This window comes from Callorhinus ursinus, unplaced genomic scaffold, assembly GCF_003265705.2.
Source record: "Callorhinus ursinus isolate GAN/ISIS: 27379988/994484 unplaced genomic scaffold, GSC_fseal_2.0 scaffold1, whole genome shotgun sequence".
NCBI classification, from domain to species: domain Eukaryota; kingdom Metazoa; phylum Chordata; class Mammalia; order Carnivora; family Otariidae; genus Callorhinus; species Callorhinus ursinus.
Window position 1 is genome coordinate 3,958,171 of NW_027397063.1, and position 20,788 is coordinate 3,978,958.

Here is a 20,788-nt window from a genome sequence, read left to right on the forward strand (position 1 = left end):
GCAACCGAAAGCATGTACATCCTCAGGGCAGGTCAACAGTAACATCTTCTTTCAAACATGGAGGTAAGCATTTTCTTACAGATAGTCTTCTGTAAAAAAAAGGCTTTTAAAAGTCTTGGGAAATCTTAAAATACTTAATCTTTAAGAAGTGAGATTTAAGACCATGATAGAAACTCCTACCTGTTCCCCAGAATCCATTCTTTCTCAGTACTAAAGCCCTGTTTTCCAGCCTTTCTTGACATTTAGTGTAGCTAAGTGACTAAGTTTTTTTGCCAGCAGGATAAAAGCAGAAATGATATGTATATGCAGCTTTGGGGAAAGGTTTTTAAAGACAGGGGGTGTTTCCTTCTTCTCTTCTGCCAGTTGTCTTCTCTCCTGATAGTTGGAATGCAAGCATAATGGCTGGAGCTACAGCAGCTCTCTTAGATCACAAGGTGATAGTGGGAATGGAACTGGATATCTTCCAAGTGCCCATATATTTGAAAGCATAAATAAATACATTTATGACTCTCTTGGTGGAATAATGAGGCTGGATCTGTCTCCATGAAGTGTCAGACCAGCTCTAGACTAACTTTGGACTTTTTAAACATAAGAGGGAAATACCAATTTTTGTTTAAGCCACTGTTATTTTTTGGTTGTCTTCCCATGCTACTTGCAGCCAAACCTAATCCTAATACAATAATCAAAGAAGAAGCAAGATCTAAAACCTTATTTTTAAAAAGCCAACTTTCATAAGTTAATAAGTTTTATAAGTTATACAATTTGACTAATTTTAAAGTTGCACATATTTCAAAAGTAAATTATTCAACAAATATTTATTGAGCACTAGATCTTAGCACAGGTATCAGAATGATGGATAATGTAACTATAAATGCATTACTTGCCAAGTGACAAATAATAGATAGAAAAATAGTATCCATGAGTATGGGAACTTAGGGATAGTGGGAAAATAACACAAAGCAGGGATTGTTCCTCTGACATGCATAAAATCTATAGGAGTAACAGGAATAGAAGAGGATGGCATTTTGTGATAAGTTGGGACACAAAACCTTTCTTATCATCATACCACAAGCAAAAAACTTCTTAAGATTCCCATTGCTAATACCTGGATTTAGTGTCTTTTCCTCCAAACAACTAAATGGCACCTTATAGGGGCACCTGGGTGGTTCAGTCCTTAGGCGTCTGCCTTCCGCTCAGGTGGTAATCCAGGGGTCCTGGGATTGAGCCCCGCATTGGGCTCCCTGCTGGGCGGGAAGCCTGCTTCTCCCTCTCCCACTCCCCGTGCTTGTGTTCCTTCTCTTTCTGTGTCTCTGTCAAATAAATAAAATCTTTAAAAAATGGCATCTTATATTCTGTAGGAAATTTAGATGGGGCTTTCAAAAGCTGGTGAAGTTATGCTGAAAATTCAAGATGCAGTGTATTTTTATTTACTTACTTATTTTTTTAAAGATTTTATTTATTTATTTGACAGAGAGAGACACAGCAAGAGAGGGAACACAAGCAGGGGGAGTGGGAGAGGGAGAAGCAGGCTTCCCACCCGAGCAGGGAGCCCGATGGGGGGGCTCAATCCCAGGACCCTGGGATCATGACCTGAGCCCCTGGGGATCATGAACTGAGCTGAAGGCAGACGCTTAACGACTGAGCCTCCCAGGCGCCCCTATTTACTTATTTATTAAGTAAGTTCTACACCCAAGGTGGGGTTTGAACTCGCGACCCCAAGAGTTGCATGCTTTACCTAAAAAGCCAGCCAGGCACCACAAGATGTAGTCTTTAAAGGAGACAGTTGGTTTTGGCTAATTGAATTTAAATTAAAAGAATAAATTAAAAAAAAAAAAAAAAAGAAAGGAGACGGTTGAAAGAGACCTGACTATAAGGAAGCCAAAAGTCTGGGTGGATCCCTGGAAAAGTATCAGGCAGAATTAGAAGACTAGTTGTACCGTGCTCGTTACCTCGGGTAACAGTACTAGTTGGTAGCCTTGGATGAGAAACTTCACTTTTCCAGACTTCCATTGCTCAGTGGTGGAGATTAGAAAAGGGCATCCCTACAGACCTTCAGTTCCTCAGAACCCTTTTCTGGAGCACATGCCCTACTGTGGGCAGCTCGCGCGGCCAACGCCGCTGGGCCTTAGAGGCAAAGAAGTCCCTGCCATCTGGGTCTTGGGCTCCCCGCGCGCGTGATCTCACGGATGCCGCACTCGAAGTCCACCAGCAGAAACGCAGCGGTGGGCACCCGGCCCCAGTCGCCGTCTAGAAGACAGCACTACCGGTCCGGTGTACGCGGCCGCGAACCCTAAAGGCGCAGCAGTCAGCCGACAGCTTCCAGAGCCGCAGAGTCGCGGTACCCTCGCCCCGCCCCCTGGCGCCCCCGCCCCGCCCCTCGAGCCCCGCCCCGCCCCTTCGGCCACTTGCTGCGTGCCGATTGGTCGCTGCGGTGCGCACGGCGCCGCGCCCCGCCGGCCCCTCTAGCCTAGCGCTGGCCGTCCGCTCCCGGCTCCCGGGGACTGAGGTGGAGCGGTGGACGCTGGCCGGGTCACGGCACAGCCGCCACCTCCTCTGAGCGCGCGCTCGGGGTCGGCGTGGGCGTTGGGGAGGCCAGGTGAGTGCGGCCGGTCGGTCTCGCGGCGCGCGGGGGGCTCGCGCCCGCCGTCCACGCGCGGAGAGGCGCCCCCGGCCGGCCCGGCCTGCGCGGTGCGGCGGCGCCCAGCCCGGCCTCTCCCTCTCCCGCGCCCGGCGCCGCCCGGCGGAACGGGCCCGCGGAGCGCCGCGGCAGCCTGCGGACCGGAGACCTCCACCGCTCGCTCCGGCCCAGCCCGCGTCCCCTCGGGCCGACCGTGGCCGTGACGCGCGGGGATCCGCTCTCGACCCGGGCGGGCCGCACCGCCGCGTTACCTGGCCGTCCATTGCCGGTCTGGGGAGGTCTGGAAGGTTCCCATCTCGAGCCTCTCGGCTTCCCAGGGCCACGGGCAGGGGAGAGAGGCGGTGGACGGCTAGCACGGGGAGTCTGGGGGCGACTCAGGTACTTCGTCGCCCCTCTCGTGTGCTCCGAACCATTGCTGGGAATAGTGTCAGTGTTCTGTGGACTTTGCCGACTCTGGCCTTAGGAGAGTCAGGTACAGAGGTGGGAAGAGGAAATGTACGAGGCGCAGCTTTCTTTTGATAATTACTCATAAAGTGTGGAGTGTCCTTTTAGGTAAGTAGCAGCAGAAAATTGCCACTGTGGCAGTGGTAGTTGAGCTGGGGAAAACCATTTTGGTTTTTAACCAATAAATTGGGTCCCGAGTTAATCACTGGAAGGTGCTTAATCTCAAATGTAAATATATGACCTTTTTAAAGCCAAAGCAGTGGTGAGATCGACTGTGCTCTCCCCCTTCCTGCTCTTAGTGCCCGGTGAGCGTGTGCGTGTGTGTGTCTGTGTGTCTGTCTGTGTGGGGGCGGGAGTCAAGCCTCCGACTGGAGTAAATGTGTCATCACTATGGTGCCTCTCAAAGACAATTTCTCTTTTCGGAGTGTCCCACCTCTTCTCTCAAACTCTTCGTCTACCTGTACCGTGAATCCCTTTTCTTAGCAATTCCCAAGGCTCTTACTCCCGGGCTTGTCACTATTCTTTTCCCATCGTCGTTAGTCTCTTATTTGTCCTCTCGTGTTTCAAATCCGCTTTGGTTTCAAACGTAGAACACACCTTAAACGTTTTTAGCGATTACAGTGTTGCAAGAGTCTTCGCTCTTGAAATGAAAATCAAAAGTTATCTTGAATACTGATACTGCAGGAAAAGCAGGTTTAATGAGAGCAGCAGGAGGATGTCGTTTTCCTCTTCCGGAGACACGCCCTCCCCTCCCCACCCAACCCCCATCCTATGCCCGCTGGGATTACCGCAGCCCTAACGGGCCGGTCTTAATGAATTCACTGATGGAGTCCAATGGTAGAACATTTATCTGATTAGTTTATCCTTATTTGCTACTTTTAAGTGATAACAATAATATATCTAGGTTGTAAAAAAAATTTTTTAACGTTGCAGAAGAATATCAAGTGAAAAGTTCAAACAGCACGAAAGTGTATCAAGTAAAAAGTGGGAATTCCTTGTTCACTTTTCATCCTTTATATCTTCAGTTCCAATCCCTAGGAAGAGATCATCCCATAACTGTTGGGCAGTTGACTTATAATCATATCAGGACACATTTCCATATATGTATGTGTGGACCTACCTCATTTTTAAAACGCTGCGTAGTATGCCTTTATTTAGGTGTACTGTAATATGTTTTATTGGTCCAGTACTGATGGACATTTTGGATGTTTCTGGATTTTAGCTGTTAAAAGCCTTGTTGCATGAAAATCCTTTTGCCATTGTAGGATAAGTTTCAGGTAGATAATTTAAACAGATTATTGTACTTCAGTATAATGTGAGTGCCCTTTTCACCAGGAATGGTTTTTACAATTTAGAGGCAGTAGCTAAATTTGTTTGTTTTAAGTGCATTTCTTAGAATCTGTGTGTCCTTTTATATTCAGAGACTGGATCAAGAAAATTTTGAGGACCTGGTTAAATGATGGCGAATTTTTAGACCTTGTTTCCACTTAGTGGTGTTGACTTTAAGATTATATTCATTCATTTGATTGGCTTGGCAGGAATAAATAGAGGAGGCCTTCAGGAAGAGATTTGTGAAGAGACATATTTTGTGTACTTTGTCCTGTGGTAGGCACCTTGAATATCCAGTCATAACAAATTCTTGTTCTCTTTTTTAAATGTTTCTTTTATTGGGAAATGTATCCCAGGTGCAAAAAAAAGTGTGTAGAACATACAAACATACGTGTGTGTGTACATATATAATACGTGATTTTTATATATACATATATATATTTAAAGAATATGATTGCTATGATCATTGTATCTGCCATCAGATTAAGAATTAAAACATTTGCATCTTTCTTCCAGAGGTAGCCTCTATTCTGATTTGTTGATCTTTCTCTTGCTTTTTTTAAAATAAGCTTTACACGGGCGCGTGGGTGGCTCAGATGGTTAAGCGTCTGCCTTCGGCTCAGGTCATGATCCCAGGGTCCTGGGATCGAGTCCCGCATCAGGCTCCCTGCTCGCCGGGGAGCCTGCTTCTCCCTCTGCCTCTCTCTCTCTCTCTCTCATGAATAAATAAATAAAATCTTAAAAAAAAAATAAGCTTTACACATATATACACAAATACACACATATACATATATATTTACACATATACATAAATGCACACACACAACAGTTACGTACACATCCTAAACAATATATTTGGTTTTGAATGAATAGTGTTAAGATCTCACGCAAATAGATAATGAACATGTTTCAGAGTTTTATTTAACTGTTAGAGAGAGTGCCACGGAAAGCTGGTTTTAAGAGAATTTAAGGAATATATATATAGTCCCCAGGGAAAGGAATATCTGAACAAAATTCCCGAGTTAGATATAATTGGTTAATGTTACACACAGCAACAAAATCATCATGCCTTTGGGATTATTCTTTTCTACCAGGCTAGAAAAATCATAACACCTTATTAATTTCTCCAGTTAAACTAAACCTTACAGGACTCTAAACTGTGTCTTTATTAACAGTGGGTTTTTCATTTAATAATTAGTTGTTATTAATTACAGTTATTATAATTTATTAATTATTTCATTTAATAATTAGTTGTTATTACAGTTATTATAATTTATTAATTATTAATTATTTCCCCCAGAGTGCAGATGAATTCCAAACAGGCTTATTAGAAAATACTGGAGCTTTCTAAATTTGAGATTAAAATTTTATTTCATAATTGTAAGCCCAGACCTGACCACATAAGGAAAGCACGTTATTGTCGCTATTAGATGAAGTTTTCCAGGAAAAGATGAGCAGAACAGAATGGCTTCCCCTTCCCTGCCTGTTTATAGGAGGTCTTTCTGAGGAAGTTAGTGGGTAGTGTTGTGAGTGAGTCCTAGGAAGTGGGGTTCACCACAGTAAGGGCTTCTGGAAGGCTCGAGTGTGGATCGCATACAGGCACCTTGTTTTATTGTGCTTTGCAGATACTGCCTTTATTTATTTATTTATTTATTTAATAAAATGAAGGTGTGTGGCAGCCCTGCATGGAGCAAGCCTATCAGCACCTTTTTTCCAACAGCATTTGCTTGCTTCATGTCTCTGTGTCACATTTTGGTAATTCTTGCGATATTTCAAACTTGTTTATTATTATATTTGTTATGGTGTGATCTGCATGACTTGCTGAAAACTCATATGATGCTTCACATTTTTAGCAATGAAGTGTTTTTAAATTAAAGTATGTGCATTGTTTTCTTAGATGTAGTGCTCTTGCATACTTAACAGGCCAAATATAGTGTAAACATAGCTTTCATAAGCACTTGGGAAACAAAAAAATTCATTCAACTAATTTTACGAGGATATTCACTTGATTGCTGCGGTCTGTAACCGAATCTATAATATCTCCGAGGTCTGCCTGTACTGGAAGGACAGCAGAAATGAGAGAGTGAACTGCTCTGTATTTTCTGCTTTTTTAGCTCACGTGGCCTGCCTGCAGTTACCACGGTCGGTCAAAGCAGTCAAAGCACTTCCTTTCTGTGAAGGAAGTGAGTGTCCTCTGCTGATGCAGCTGCAGGGCTTGGAAGGGGAGCAGGAACTGTATCACCATATGATCAAGATCAAGCCAAGCCCAGCTGAGTACAGATAGGAATCTGGGCCAGGTTTCGGGGCATTTAGTCGTCAGGTTAAAAAGCTGGTATAGCAGCTGGGACATGTCTGTCTCAAGTTACACTACTTCAATCTGGCCTGGTTATCCTCGTTGTCTGGGGCACAGCTGGATTCTCTTTAGTTCTCCTGTGTCCGATCTTTCCTGTATCCTGGATTCTCTCCCTTTTAAGAAATATTTTTATTATTGAAGTGTACGACATACAAGGTTACATTAGTTTCAGGTGCACAACAGAGTGGTCTGACAATTCTGTACATTACTCAGTGCTTGCCACAATAAGTGTAGCGACCATCTGTCACCATACAATATATTATCGACTATTCCCTATGCTGTACTTGTCATTTCCCAACTTATTTATTTTATAACTGGAAGTTTGTATCCTGTATTCTCTTTTATTGATTTATTCTCTCGAGTGGTGCTCAAACTCTAGTAGCTTCTTGACAAGAGAGTTACATTTTTTGGAGACCTTGCCTGTCTGAATATGTCTTGATTCTTAATACTCATACTTCATTGATACTTTTTCTGGTAATAGAATTTTAGTTGAAAATAAGTTTCCTTCAGAATTTTGAAGTTACTGCTCCACTGTTACCTCCTTCCGGTATTTTTTTTTTTTTTAGAGAGGGAGGGGGAGGGGCAGAGAGAGACTCTTAAGCAGGCTCCAGGCCCAGCATGGAGCCCAACTCTTTGCTCCATCTCACAACCCTGAGATCATGTCCCTGAGCCGAAATCAAGAGTCAGACGCTTAACCGACTGCGCCACCCAGTCGCCCTGGGATTCAACTTTCTAACTGCTTCCCCCAGGTCTTTCCTGGGTTGGTTCTCAGCTCTCCCTACTGCTGGCTTGGGAATTCAGCTTTCTTGGCTGTGCTAACTCAGTCACCACTGCCCATCTGCTTTCCAGCTTTCAGAATTTCATTGCTGTTGTCTCCTCTTCTGTTCTCCATATCATTAGGAGTTTATGACTTTTTAAAAACTCCCTTTCTTGTAGTTTTAGTGAAGCTTCGCGGGGAGCAAAATGAGATGCTTATGTGCAATCTGCTGTCACCACCTCAAGCAGTAAGTTTTTCTGGACGGATGAGTCGTAGCAGTATTGCCAGGAACAGAGTGTTCACTACAAAGCAATCGTATGTATGTGCACCTTCTTTTTGGTGGGGAATGGTTGTGGTGTAGAATGGTCACACATGCTGGACACAGCTATTGTTATTAATTCTCACTTTCTGGGGCGCCTGGGTGGCTCATTCGGTTAAACGTCTGCCTTTGGCTCATGTCATGATCCCAGGGTCCTGGAATTGAGTCCTGCGTTGGGCTCCCTGCTCAGTGGGGAGCCTGCTTCTCCCTCTCCCTCTGCTACTCCCTGTTTCTCCCTCTCCCTCCGCTACTCCCCCTGCTTGTGCTCATGCGTACCTGTGAGCTCTCTCTATCAAATAACTAAATAAACTCTTTAAAAAAATTCTCACTTTCTGAGAGGGGTGCTGTCATCACTCCAGTTTACATATGAGAAAACCATAGCCTAGGGAAATTTAAAACTCAAATAGTGCTGGTACACAGCAACTGTTCCCTGAAGAGTAGAATGGATACATGAACAGGCACAGCTGGGAAGAGGCTGGATGTGGGAATGGGCCCAAGCCAGTGCTTGCTTCCAAAGCCTGTACTTTTCTTTTTTTCTTTTTTCTTTTCTTTTCTTTTCTCCTTTCTTTCTTTCTTTCTCACTTTCTCTCTCTCTTTCTTTCTCTCTTTCTCTCTTTCTCTCTCTCTCTCTTTCTCTCTTTCTTTCTCTCTCTTTCTTTCTCTCTCTTTCGTTCTTTCTTTCATTCTTTTTCTTTCGTTCGTTCTTTCTTTTTTTCTTTCTTTCTCTCTCTCTCTTTCTCTTTCTTTCTTTCTCTCTCTCTCTTTCTTTCTCCCTTTCTTTCTCTCTCTCTTTCTTTTCCTCTTTCTTTCTCTCTTTCTTTCTTTCTCTTTCTTTCTTTCTCTCTTTTCTTTTCTTTCTTTTCTTTTCTTTTTTCTTTTCTTTTCTTTTCTTTTCTTTTCTTTTCTTTTCTTTTCTTCTTTTCTTTTCTTTCTTTTTTCTTAGCTCTGTGCTCAGTATAGGGCTTGAACTCACAACCCTGAGATCCAGAGTTGCCTGCTTTACCACCTGAGTTAGCCAAGTGCCCTCAAAGCCCGTCCTTTTTGCTGCCTCTGTATGGGTAATGCTGGAAGATGGTAATTGGTACTTCAAGGTGTCCGTGTCCTTTGAGCCTTTTAGGAATATTCTTACTATAGATCTTTTCTGAACTCATTTAAATACCTTTGCTTTCCCAGCAGTGCTTGCAAACAGGATTACCTTTCATCTGTGTGGGTTGGGAGCTGTGACCCTGGAGCCAGTTTCTCTGACCTGGGGGGGAGGGCATTTACTGAGCAATCCAGAGGATGTAAAGGTGCCTCAGTAGGGCTCTGCTGGAGAGCCTGGGTAAACATGGTCTCGGAGAGTGAGTGGAATATTGCTATGGCTGGAGCAGCTCTTGTATTATGCAGCTGTTAATCTGAGTTTAGGTTGCAATTCATGATAGTAAGCCTTCCTGTTTTTTTTTTCAACTTTTTTATTACAGAATATTGTAAACACATAGCAAAGTTAAACAGTGCATTCAACATTTTAACATTTTGCCCTATTTGCTTTATTTTTTTCCTTTGCTTAATCATGTGATAGTATGTTGCTGACATTGACACTTAACCCCTAAATAGGTAAGCATTTGTCTCCTAAAAACAAGATCATTCTCTTTTATCACACCCAAGAAAATAATTCTGTAATGTCTTTTAATGTCTGACCTGTATTCGAATTTCCCCATGTGGCCCAGACTGCCTTAAAAAAATTTTTTTTGAAATTAGAATCAGTGAAGGTTTGTACATTTCACTTAGTTTGTTAATTGTATGTTTTGACATAGTTGAAATTAATTATTAATGGATTTGACGTAGTTGAAATCCTGTGAAGTTTCTGGCTCATATTGCTCTTGGAGACTGTTTCATTACAGTCTAGATGGTGCTGCTTAGAATCTTAGCAGTGGAAGGGAACCTTGAGTGAATTTGGTGTAGTGATTCCTATGGTTTACGTGGGAAGTTTGGTGGTTTGTTTTTTTTTTAACCTGGGAAGTTTTAAAAAATAGGTAACTTGGCATTAGTCTTTACTTTATGATCTTTGGGGGAGGGGTTCCAATTACTTTTTTTTTTTTTTTTTAACTCCCAAGTTACTATGAGGTTATCTTGGCACTGCTCCACAGACCTGTGTTTGGGAACCACTGATTTAGTCCACCTGTCTCATGGGCCAGTGTCACTGGAAGCAGGGCTCCTAGTGTTCTTTTTTCCCTTTTTTTAGACATTATTTGAATACCATTTGTTAAGCATACACACAAAGTAATTGCTCTGCAACATGATGTGCTATTATTAAAGCAAAACAAAAACTCATGAAAGCATTTATGCTAATTCCGCTAGAGAGGGAAATGTTTGATGTGTGTCCTGAAGGTTGAATTGGAAGTTTGCCTGTAGACAATAGATGAAAGGGGCATTCCAAGGGTGTGTGTGTGTGTTTAATATAGGTATATATTAAATTCATATATCTAATATAGATGTATTATTATATCAGATATATAGTGTATATGACCATATTATACATTAGGTATCTAATATAGTAATACATATATATATAAGATATGTGAAATATCTGAATATATTTGTCTAAATTAGATATATAATATATATAAACATATGAAATATAAATATAGCTCTATACAGTTTAGCAGCTTGCCCCACAGTAGGTATTTAACAAGTATTGACTGCCTTCCCCCTTCCGTTTCTTTGTGGCTTTAGGTATAGTGTCAAGATAGCAGGAGATAAGAAGGCTGTGTTAGAGAAAGATTTCAAGTAGCCTGTACATTTTGGAATTTATCTCACTAGCTGTTGGAAGTTTGTGAGTGAACGGCACAATCCAGTCTGAGTTTTAGAGAGAAAATTCTGGCAGAATATGGACTTGGGGGGCGCCTGGGTGGCTCAGTTGGTTGGGTGACTGCCTTTGGCTCAGGTCATGAGCCTGGAGTCCCGGAATCGAGTCCCACATCGGGCTCCCTGCTCAGCGGGGAGTCTGCTTCTCCCTCTGACCCTTTTCCCTCTCGTGCTCTCTAGCTCTCTCTCTCTCTCAACTAAATAAATAAAATCTTTAGAAGAAAAAAAAGAATACGGACTTGGGAAGGCAAGGAAGATGATTTTAAGAAATAATATGTTTGAATATACTGTCACAGCAGAACTTATTTTCCTCACCCAAATGACGTTTTTTATTACCAGCTTTTACAGATTATCAGTTTCATTTCTTTTTTTTCTTCCTTAAGATTTTACTTATTTATTTGACAGGGGGAGAGAGAGAGCCACAAGCAGGGGGAGAAACAGGCAGAGGGAGAGGGAGAAGCAGGCTCCCCGCTGAGCAGGGAGCCTGATGTGGGGCTCAATTCCAGGACCCTGGAATCATGACCTGAGCTGAAGGCAGACACTTAACTGACTGAGCCACCCAGGTGCCCCCAGATTATCAGTTTCAATAAACCTAGGTATAAAGTTGACTCTCTCATTTTATGACAGGATAATGAAACATGTACGCATTTCACATTTTGAAAGCTATATAGAGTCAGTCATTCAGCAAGTATTTGAGTGCCTAGCCTAGTGTGCATCAGGCACTGTTCTAGGCTCTGGGAATGCCACAGTGAGTGAAATGGACTTAGACTGTCCTTCATGGAGCTTACCCTCTACAGGGGAGGTAGATGTTTATCAAATAATGAGATTAATAATGCAATACTAGGGGAATTAGGAAGTCAGGAAAGTCAGTATCATCTCTCACTTGGATATTTCAGTAGCCTATGAACTGGTCTCTCTCTTTCCATTCTTAGCCCTTACAGTCTGTTCTTCCACAGAAGCCTAAGGGATCCTTTTAAATGTACGTCACTCTGCGAAGCACTCTCTTATGGCTCTCTATTTCAATCAGTAAAAGCCAGAGTTCTCACAGTGGCCTCCGAGGCTCTGTAAGTATCCTTCCTTGCCCCTGTTACCTCTCTGATCTTGTTTTCTCCTACTTTCCCCTCTTACTCACTCTGCTTCGGCCACACTGGGTAATACCCAGACACTGCCTTCGGGGCTTCACCCTGCTGTTGCTCTCTCTGACAAATATCCAGAAGGCCAACTCTCTCCCTACCTTTAAGTCTTCGCTCAGCTAGTACCTACTTAATGGGGCCTCTCTTGACCACCAATTTGACATTTCAGCTGGCCCCACTATCTCCTGCACTCCTATTGTTCCTTACTCTGCTTGTTTTTTTCCCCCCATGACACTTAATTACTTTCTAACATGGTATATCATTTACTTTAAAAATTATGTTTATTGTCCCCTCCCCCCACCAAGCTCCATACAGATAGTGCTTTTTATCTGTTCATTGATGTATATTATGTGTCCAGTACCTGGTATGTAATAGGCATTGTAAATAAACATTTAATGAGGAAGGGAAAGCTGAGTGAAAAAGTGATAGCTAAGCTGACCTCTGTAGTGGAGTAGACGTTAACGAAGTGAGCTAGGAATGGAGAGGTATCACACAGAGGTGTGCAGGTTCCAGATGAGGTGATGAGCAAGTATGAGGTACTAAAGAGAAACCAGGATACCTGTAGGAAAGAGACAGTGTTATAAGAGGAAGCTGGGACCAGTAAGGACTGGGCTGTACTATAGACTTTTGTCTTTATCTTAAATGAGAGGGAAATTTTTAAAGTTTTAAGCAGGAGGGAAATACCAGATTTGTGCCTTTTTAACAAATGTCATTCCAGCTGCAGTATGGAGGACATATTGATGGGGGCAGGAGTGGATGTGGCTATATCAGTTGGGAGGCGGTGGTAGTTGGACAGTACTCGGGTCAGGTGGTGGAGGTGGAGCAAACTTAGGAGGCATACTCAGGTGATGCATTGGATGTGAGAGGGAAGAAAGAAAAAGCAGGGATGACACCTGGGTTTCTAGCTCGTAAAGCTGGATGAGTGATGATTCATTCATTGTAGGGAATCCCAGAAGGGGATCAGGTTTGGAGGAGGAGATCATGAACTCAGGTCCCGATATGTTGATTTTTTTTTTAAAGATTTTTTTTTTATTTATTTATTCATGAGAGACAGAGAGAGAGAGAGAGAAACAGAGGGAGAAGCAGGCTCCCCGCTGAGCAGGGAGCCCGATGCGGGACTCAATCCCAGGACCCTGGGATCATGACCTGAGCCGAAGGCAGACGCTTAACCATCTGAGCCACCCAGGTGCCCCCGATATGTTGATTTTTGAGGTGACTTTGAGACAGCCAGGGGATGTCTTGCAGGTAATTGGATGTATGGATCTAGGATTGGCTATTTCAGTCTGCAAATCAACTGTATAGAGAAGTAGTGGAGGGGAGGATTTGCCAATAACCCACATTTTGAATAATTAAAAGTTGTTAACAAGGATATTACTGGGGGAGATTATATAGTTATAAAATTAAAGTCTCTTGAAAAAAATCTATGCTCCCTGTCCTTTACTTTGGTTTTAGATTTAAGTCTTTCACCACAGTTGGTTGTACTTACTACATTTTATTCTTGTTATATGTGATTTATAGGTCAGAAGGCAAATAAGCCTTCCCTGAGATAAAGTATATAAAACGTCTTTTCCAGAAGTACTTACATCTCTGAATAATTCATACTGTTGGATTTTAAGGCCTATAAAATATTCACACTGTGAGTGTCTAGAAACCAGGTTTATAGCAAACCAAGAAGAGAAGCTATTCCTCATACTCCTTTGGCAAGATTTGAATCAGCAGCAATCACCACAATCATTGTAGACCTCATCGGACTGCTTTCTTTTATTTCCAGATGATCACAGGGTTCCTCTAAATTCAGTCTGTTCCTCTTCTATCTTGTTCTTCTTGGTCTCCTCACCACAGGCAGTGGAACAATAATTTTCTCTTTATGAAACCTGAAATGGGGGAAATACTGTGAAACTCTCTGATGATGACTGGCAGTATAGTGTTGTAATGGTCACAAGCACAGAATTGTGGACTAGATCTGAAGGAACTTCACTGGCAATCCCAACTTTCCTCCTTGCTAGCAGTGTTAACCATTCTCTAAGCCTTTTTAGTGATAGGAGATAATATTAGGGACTGCCTTAGAGCATTTGTGAGGATTGAAGGCAATAGTCCCATGAATAGGGTTTTTCTGAGGTTGGAATGGAGTGGTCTGTAAAGAGCCTAGCACCTGTACGCATCCTGTAACTAATAGTAGTACTGGTAAGAGTGGGGAAGACAGAGGTTTTATTTTTGTTTCATTTAAGACAACTTGTTCTGCTCTGGCTATGTAGAGCAAGGATCTTGAATGGTATTTATATTTTGTTTTTTATTAATCTGATTTTTTGCAATGGATTTTTTTAATGATACAAATTATAATTTAATGTAACAATGTTAATTGATTTCTCTGATGATGAGGGCTGTCTTATTTATCTGTATTTTCCCCACCCTGCCTTGCTCGTAGGAGGTGTTCTGTAAATACTCAGCACATGCTCTAGAGGAGTTTTGTGCTGATTAAATGCCATCCTATCCACAGGTCTGCTGTAGTGCCTGCATACAGTAATTCAAGGCAGAAAGGACAGCCATCAGAGACGAACACTGACTCAAACCTCAGTCCTCCACATCTTCTACCTGAGATACCTTCACTGCCCTGTGACTTCAGTTACCACTGAATGACTCTGAGCTTCTAATCTGTATTTCTGTCTTAAGCAACTCTTTCAGTGGTTCCCGTACATCTGTCTTAGGTATTTTCTACCTGAATGTTCTTTAGTCCTTTCAAATACATTATGCTCAGATTCTCCTCTCCCATTCTCCCTTTCTTGTTTTGGCTAATGGTGTCTCACCATCCGCCAGGCATCCAGCCATTGTCATTCTTAGCTTCTCCCTGCCTGTTGATAATGCCCCTTTGGTAGTCCTCAAATAAGAACCTTGTACCTTGGCTTGTACCAGTGTGGCTTCTGTGTGCATCCTTATTCCCTCCCTCCTCCACACGGTTGCTGCCAGCATTATCTTCCTAAATTACAGAGATGATCTCGTCACTTCCCTACTTACAAGCCCAGAATTTTCTTCCTTCTTTTTCATCTGTCAAACTCTTATTCATGCTTCAAAACCCAGCTAAGTTTGCTCTTCCTCTGTCAAACTTCCCTCAGCTCTTCCTGGCAAGTACTATCCTTTGACACTTTATTTCATATTTATGTTGTAGCACTTTCACACTACAGCTCATAATGTGTGTGTGTTATGGCCCATATTGCAATGCAATTACAATGTTCTGACAGTGTTCCTAACTAGACTGTTCTCTACATTGATTGCCTTAATCGTTTTTATATACTCAGTGCCTAACACTAGTAGCATTTAACAAAGTGGAAAGATGGCAGAACAGACAGATGGTAGTGCAGAAATTTGATTAATGGGAACATTTCTGAATTAGATGTTATTTGGGACTTTGATGCATACAGAAATTTCTCAGACTGCGTTTGTATGTTGAAGTGTGTAGTTGTTTTTCCTCTTGCTTTTGCAAGTGTCCTTGGGTTTCCTAAACTGAGTTTTTGGAAATGAAATTTTGGCAGTTGAATCATTTAAAATGCCCTCTGAAAAGGATTCCTATTTCCTTTTATAAAGAGTTGCCTCTCTTAGTAATGGGAATAATTGCTATCTAATATATTATAAGACTTGTGGGTTGGACCAGTAATCCATTAGTTCAGTTCACTAATTTTGTTTTGTTTTGTTTTGTTTTTCACTTGGTACCAGGGTCAGTTTTGTGGGAGAACCTACCAATAATTTCCTTGACCTCCAAAAAGTCCTAATTTTATTAAAAGCAGTTACAGACATATTACATTATACAAAGAGGTTTCTCAACAGGCAAGAAGAATCAGCACTTCATTGTGTTAATTATGATAACTTTTGAAACTTTTGAAATTTTTGTATTTAAAAAGTAATTCATGCTAAGAGCTGCAAACTTTGAAGATAGACAAAAAACAAAACAAACATGCAATCCTATCACCCATATATATAATAATATTATAAAAGTGTTGGTGTTTGTTCTTCTGGTATTTCTACTTATGTATGTGTTTTTATATGTAGATTGGTAGTTCTTTTTTTGAAAAAGGAAATAATGCTATACATAGTTTTAATAACCTTACTTTTTTCACTTAGTATTAACCATTACCGTTCACTTGTGCCATTAAATGTTTTTCAGAAATAGTTTTTTTAACGTTTGCATTAAGTAAACTATTTTACTGAACTGTTTATTCTCTAATTGAACATTTAGGTTTTCTCCGAGTAGTCTTTGCCTTCATTGAGTTTCCAAAGGCTTGTTATATTAAGTATTGTGTACTTGTTTCCGCTTTAAGCCAGGGAGCCAGTGTTCGGAGTATTGTCAGTTTATGTTACATCAACACTGTGTCATGATAAAATATGCTTATCTTTTGGTGACTGTCAACAATAAAGCTCCTGTGAAAGGCATTCTTCCCAGTTGAGAGGGTTCGTTCTTTTTTTTTTAAAGATTTTTTTATTTATTTGAGAGAGTGAGAATGAGAGAGAGAGAGTACATGAGAGGGGAGAGGGTCAGAGGGAGAAGCAGGCTCCTCGCCGAGCAGGGAGCCCGATGCAGGACTCGATCCCGGGACTCCAGGATCATGACCTGAGCCGAAGGCAGTCGCTTAACCAACTGAGCCACCCAGGCGCCCGAGAGGGTTCGTTCTTAATAGACTAGCCTTCTCCCTCCCTTTCCTCTCCTAAATGTTTACCATAGCGACTGGGCTCCTGGTGGCCTTGGCTCCTTTTCACCTTAAAGCTCTTCGTCTGGTTTCCTGTTAGGGCTGTGAAACCCAGATTCCTCGCGAGGTCAGGGTTAATCTGTGATCCAGCCTTACCTGTCGCTCTCCAAACTTACTCCCAGCCAACCTGCTTCACTAACTTAACTGTGTCCTGAATCTCTTTGGTACCAGGTAATTCTTCCTTGCTGGTACCAAAGGGACCTAGGGGCTTTGTATATAATTTTCCCTTGCCCTCCTCGATCTCTTTTGTTGCTTCTTAATCTAATTAACTTTACTCAGCTTTTAAATTTTAGTATGTTTTAAGATTTTAGCAAGTGTTACCTCTTCATAGAGGCTTTCCCCAATCATCTTTTTTTTTTTTTAAGATTTTTATTTATTCATTCGAGATACAGAGATAGAGAGAGAGAGCATGAGCAGGGGGAGAGGCAGAGGGAGAACAGGCTCCCCGCGGAGCCAGGAGCCCGATGTGGGGCTCGATTCCAGGACCCCGGGATCACGACCCGAACCGAAGGCAGACGCTTAACCATCTGAGCCACCCAGGCGCCCCCCAATCACCCTTTCTAAAACAGGTCTCCCCTTTATTCCCTGTTAGGATCCTGCACGTTTCCTCCATAGTAATTATTTGTATTACTTCGATGTTTCTCTGTCTCACTCCATCCCTGACCCTCCAGTTTAAGCCCCAGAAGGGAGGAGATCATGACATTTCAGAAATCATTGTATGCAAATAGCTATATATTTTCTGCTTTAGAACTATTTATAATTAGGTTAATATATGGGAAATGAACTTTATAATTGGAAATAAGACTTTTAACTTCAGACATTGTCTTAAATTCATGGTGACCTTCCCTTCCCTATTAACCAGTTAATATTTAATCTTTGATGATAATTCATTATCATATCTGTAGAATAGTGATAAAATGTGCAGGACTTCAGTGTAGCTAAAGCATATCTGAATGATAAACTTCTAAAAACATTTTGTGAGTAAAATTTACGTACTGTAAAATACACAGGTCTTAAGTGTACACTTCAGTGACTTTTGATAAATGTATGTACCTGTACAACCATTATCCCAATTAAGACATAGAACATTTCCATCACCGCCCCCACCAGAAGTTCCCTGGTAGTCAGTCCTTACCCCCTGTAGGCAAACACTGTTCTGATTTCTGGGACTGTCGACCAATTTTACTCTTCTTAAGCTGCATTTAAATGGAATTATACAGCATATACTTTTTTTTTAAGATTTTATTTTTTTTTGACAGAGTGAGACAGACAGACAGACACACACACCACAACACAAGCGGGGGAGTGGGAGAGGGAGAAGCAGGTTTCCCTCTGAGCAGGGAGCCTGATGCGGGGCTCCATCCCAGGACCCCGGAATCATGACCTGGGCTGAAGGCAGATGCTTAACTGAGCCACCCATGTGCCCCCAGTATATACTCTTTTGTGTCTGCCTTCTTTCACTTAAATCAAGTCTTTGAAGGCTTACTTTTTTTTTTTTTCCTGTGTGGTTGTATTTATCAGTTCATGCTTTTTTGTTGCAGAACAGTATTCCATTGTATGAATCAATCATAACTTATTTTTTGTTTTTAAGGATTTTATTTATTTATTTGAGAGAGCAAGAGATAGAGAGCGCAAGCAGGGGTGGGGGTGGAGCAGAGGGAGAGGGAGAAGCAGGCTCCCTGCTGAGCTCGATCCCAGGGCCCCAGGATCATGACCTGAGCTGAAGGCAGATGCTTAACCAACTGAGCCACCCAGGCGCCCCTCGATCATAACTTGTTTATCCATCCATCTGTTGATGAGCATTTAGATTATTTCGGTTTGGGGCTATTATGAATAAAACTGCTAAAAACTTTCTTCTCTAAGTCTTTTTTGTGCGTGGATATGTGTTTTTACTTCCCTTGGCAAATACCTAGGAATGGAATTGCTGGGTTATAGGGAGGTTTATTTTTAACTTTATAAGAAACTGCCACCAGAAATATATGAGATTTCCACTTGTTCTACAACCTCACCCACATTTAGAGTTGTCAATCTTTTAAATTTTAGCTGTTCTAGTGGATGTGAGATGTTATATTTCATTAATTTGCACTTCCCTGATGACTGACAATGTTGAATACCTTATGTGCTTCTTGCCATTGTCTTTTTTAGTCTTTTGCCTATTTCAAGTTTGCTCAAGTCTTTTGTCCTTTTTTTTAAAATAAGATTTTATTTATTTATTAGAGAGAGAAAGAGAGAAAGAGCACAAAAGCAGGGAGAGTGGCAGGCAGAGGCAGAGGGAGAAGCAGGCTCCCCGGAGCCCAGTGAGGAACTCGATCCCAGGACCCCGGGATCATGATCTGAGCCGAAGGCAGTCGCTTAACCAACTGAGCCACCCAGGCGCCCAAGTCTTTTATACTTTTTATTGCCTATATTTTATCTTGTTATTACTAATGTTTAGTTCTTTCTATATTATAGATCCAAATCCTTTGTCAGATATTTGTTTTGCAAATATCGTCTCCCAGCCTGTGTTTCCAGTGTTTGGACCTTCTATAATATATTGTATTTATGATAAAGTATAATATATAATTGATTGTAATAAATTGTATTTATTTTTCAGAATAATTGGACACATTACTTTAAATTTAGAGGTATTTCACCTGAATCCATATTGAAGCATATTATTTGAAGATGTAACTAACATACTGTTTAGAAATAAGTTCATCTTTGTGGACATGCTATACAGTTATAATTTTTGCTTTACATAGTTATCTTTTAAGTAAAAGAAGAAAAGATCATCATGTTTACCCACATATTGATCATTTCTGGTTTTCTGCATTTCTCCCTGCAGATCTGAGATTTGTCTGGCGTCATTTCCCTTCAGCCTGAAGAATTTCCTTTAGCATTATTTTTAGTGCAGATCTAGTGATGAATTATCTCAGTTTTGTTTACCTGAAAATATTTTTATTTTATCCTCATTTTTATAAAAAAGCTTTATTGAGATATACATATGATAACATTCACCTATTTTAAGTGTACAATTCAATGTTTTCTTCGTATATTTAGAGTTGTGCAATCATCACCACAATCTTATTTTCTTTTTTTTAAGTTTTTATTTATATTCTTTTGTTAACATACAGTGTACTGTTAGTTTCAGGTGTACAATTTAGTGATTCAGCACTTCCATACAACATCCAGTGCTCATCATGACAAGTGCCCTCTGTAATCCTCATCACTTATTTCACCTTTCCCCCCACCCACCTCTCCTCTGGTGACCATCAGTTCTCTGTAGTTAATGGTCTATTTCTTGGTCTCTCTGTCTCTTCCCCTCCCCTTTGATGGTCTGTAATTTTAGAACCTTGTGCCCATTAGCAGTGACTCCCTATTCCACTCTCCCCCACTGTCACTAGGCAACCACACATTTATTTTCTGTCTATAGATTTGCCTCATCTGGACATTTCACATAAATGGAATCATACAAGATTAGCATAATGTGTTTGAGGTTCCCCTCTGTTGTGGCATGTATCAGTACTTCATTCCCTTTTATCACTGAATCTGTATTCCATTGTATGATATGCCACATTTTATGTATCCGTTCATCAGTTGATGTATGTTGGATTGCTGTACTTCTTGGCTAGTATGACTAATGCTGCTGTCAACATCTGTGTTCAAGTTTTTGTGTACGTGTGTCTTTTATTTCTCTTGGGTAGATAGGTAGTAGAATGGCTGTCATGCTCCCTTTTAAAAAATATTTATTTATTTTGAGAGAAAGAGAGAATGCACTAGGTGGGGGGGTGAGGCGAGCAGAGGGAGAGAATCTTAAGCAGGCTCCCTGCTCAGCTTGGAGCCCAACTCGGGCTGATCTCATGACCCTGAGATCATGACCTGAGTTGAAATCAAGAGTTGGATGCTTAACTGGCTGAGCCACCCAGGGGCCCCTATCATGCTCTCTTCTGAAGAATATTTTCACTGGATACTGGGATTGATTACTTAAAAAAAAAAAAAAGCACTTAAATTCTTTTCACTATCCTGGCCTCTGTTGAAATGTCAGTCATTGTGATAAGTTGATTTTTTCCCCCCTAAAACTATGTCAAGTGTTTCTTTTATTTCTGATTTTCAGCAATATGATATTTTCTCTGTTTAACCTCTTTGGAGTTTGCTGAGCTTCCTGGATTTGTAAATTAATATTTATCATCAAACTTGGGAAATTATTGGCCATTATTTCTTCAAATATTTTTTTCCTCCTTCTGTCTTTTTCTGGG

General features: G+C 41.3%; 1 protein-coding gene across 5 annotated transcripts in view; it reads left to right on the top strand.

Annotated features, from left to right (window-relative positions):
- Window positions 1-2,438: 2,438 nt before the first annotated feature.
- TMEM50B (transmembrane protein 50B) overlaps window positions 2,439-20,788 on the top strand; it is a 33,989-nt gene continuing 15,639 nt past the window's right edge. Inside the window, exons 1-3 of one of the 5 annotated variants that reach the window (XM_025872016.2) lie at window positions 2,445-2,596; window positions 4,621-4,687; window positions 7,701-7,840. The gene's annotated coding sequence lies outside the window, so the exon portion shown is untranslated. Of the gene's footprint in view, window positions 2,597-2,878; window positions 3,191-4,620; window positions 4,688-7,700; window positions 7,841-20,788 lie in introns of those variants that run through there. The other 4 variants (XM_025872022.2, XM_073891146.1, XM_025872010.1 and 1 more) reach the window with 4 other exon arrangements.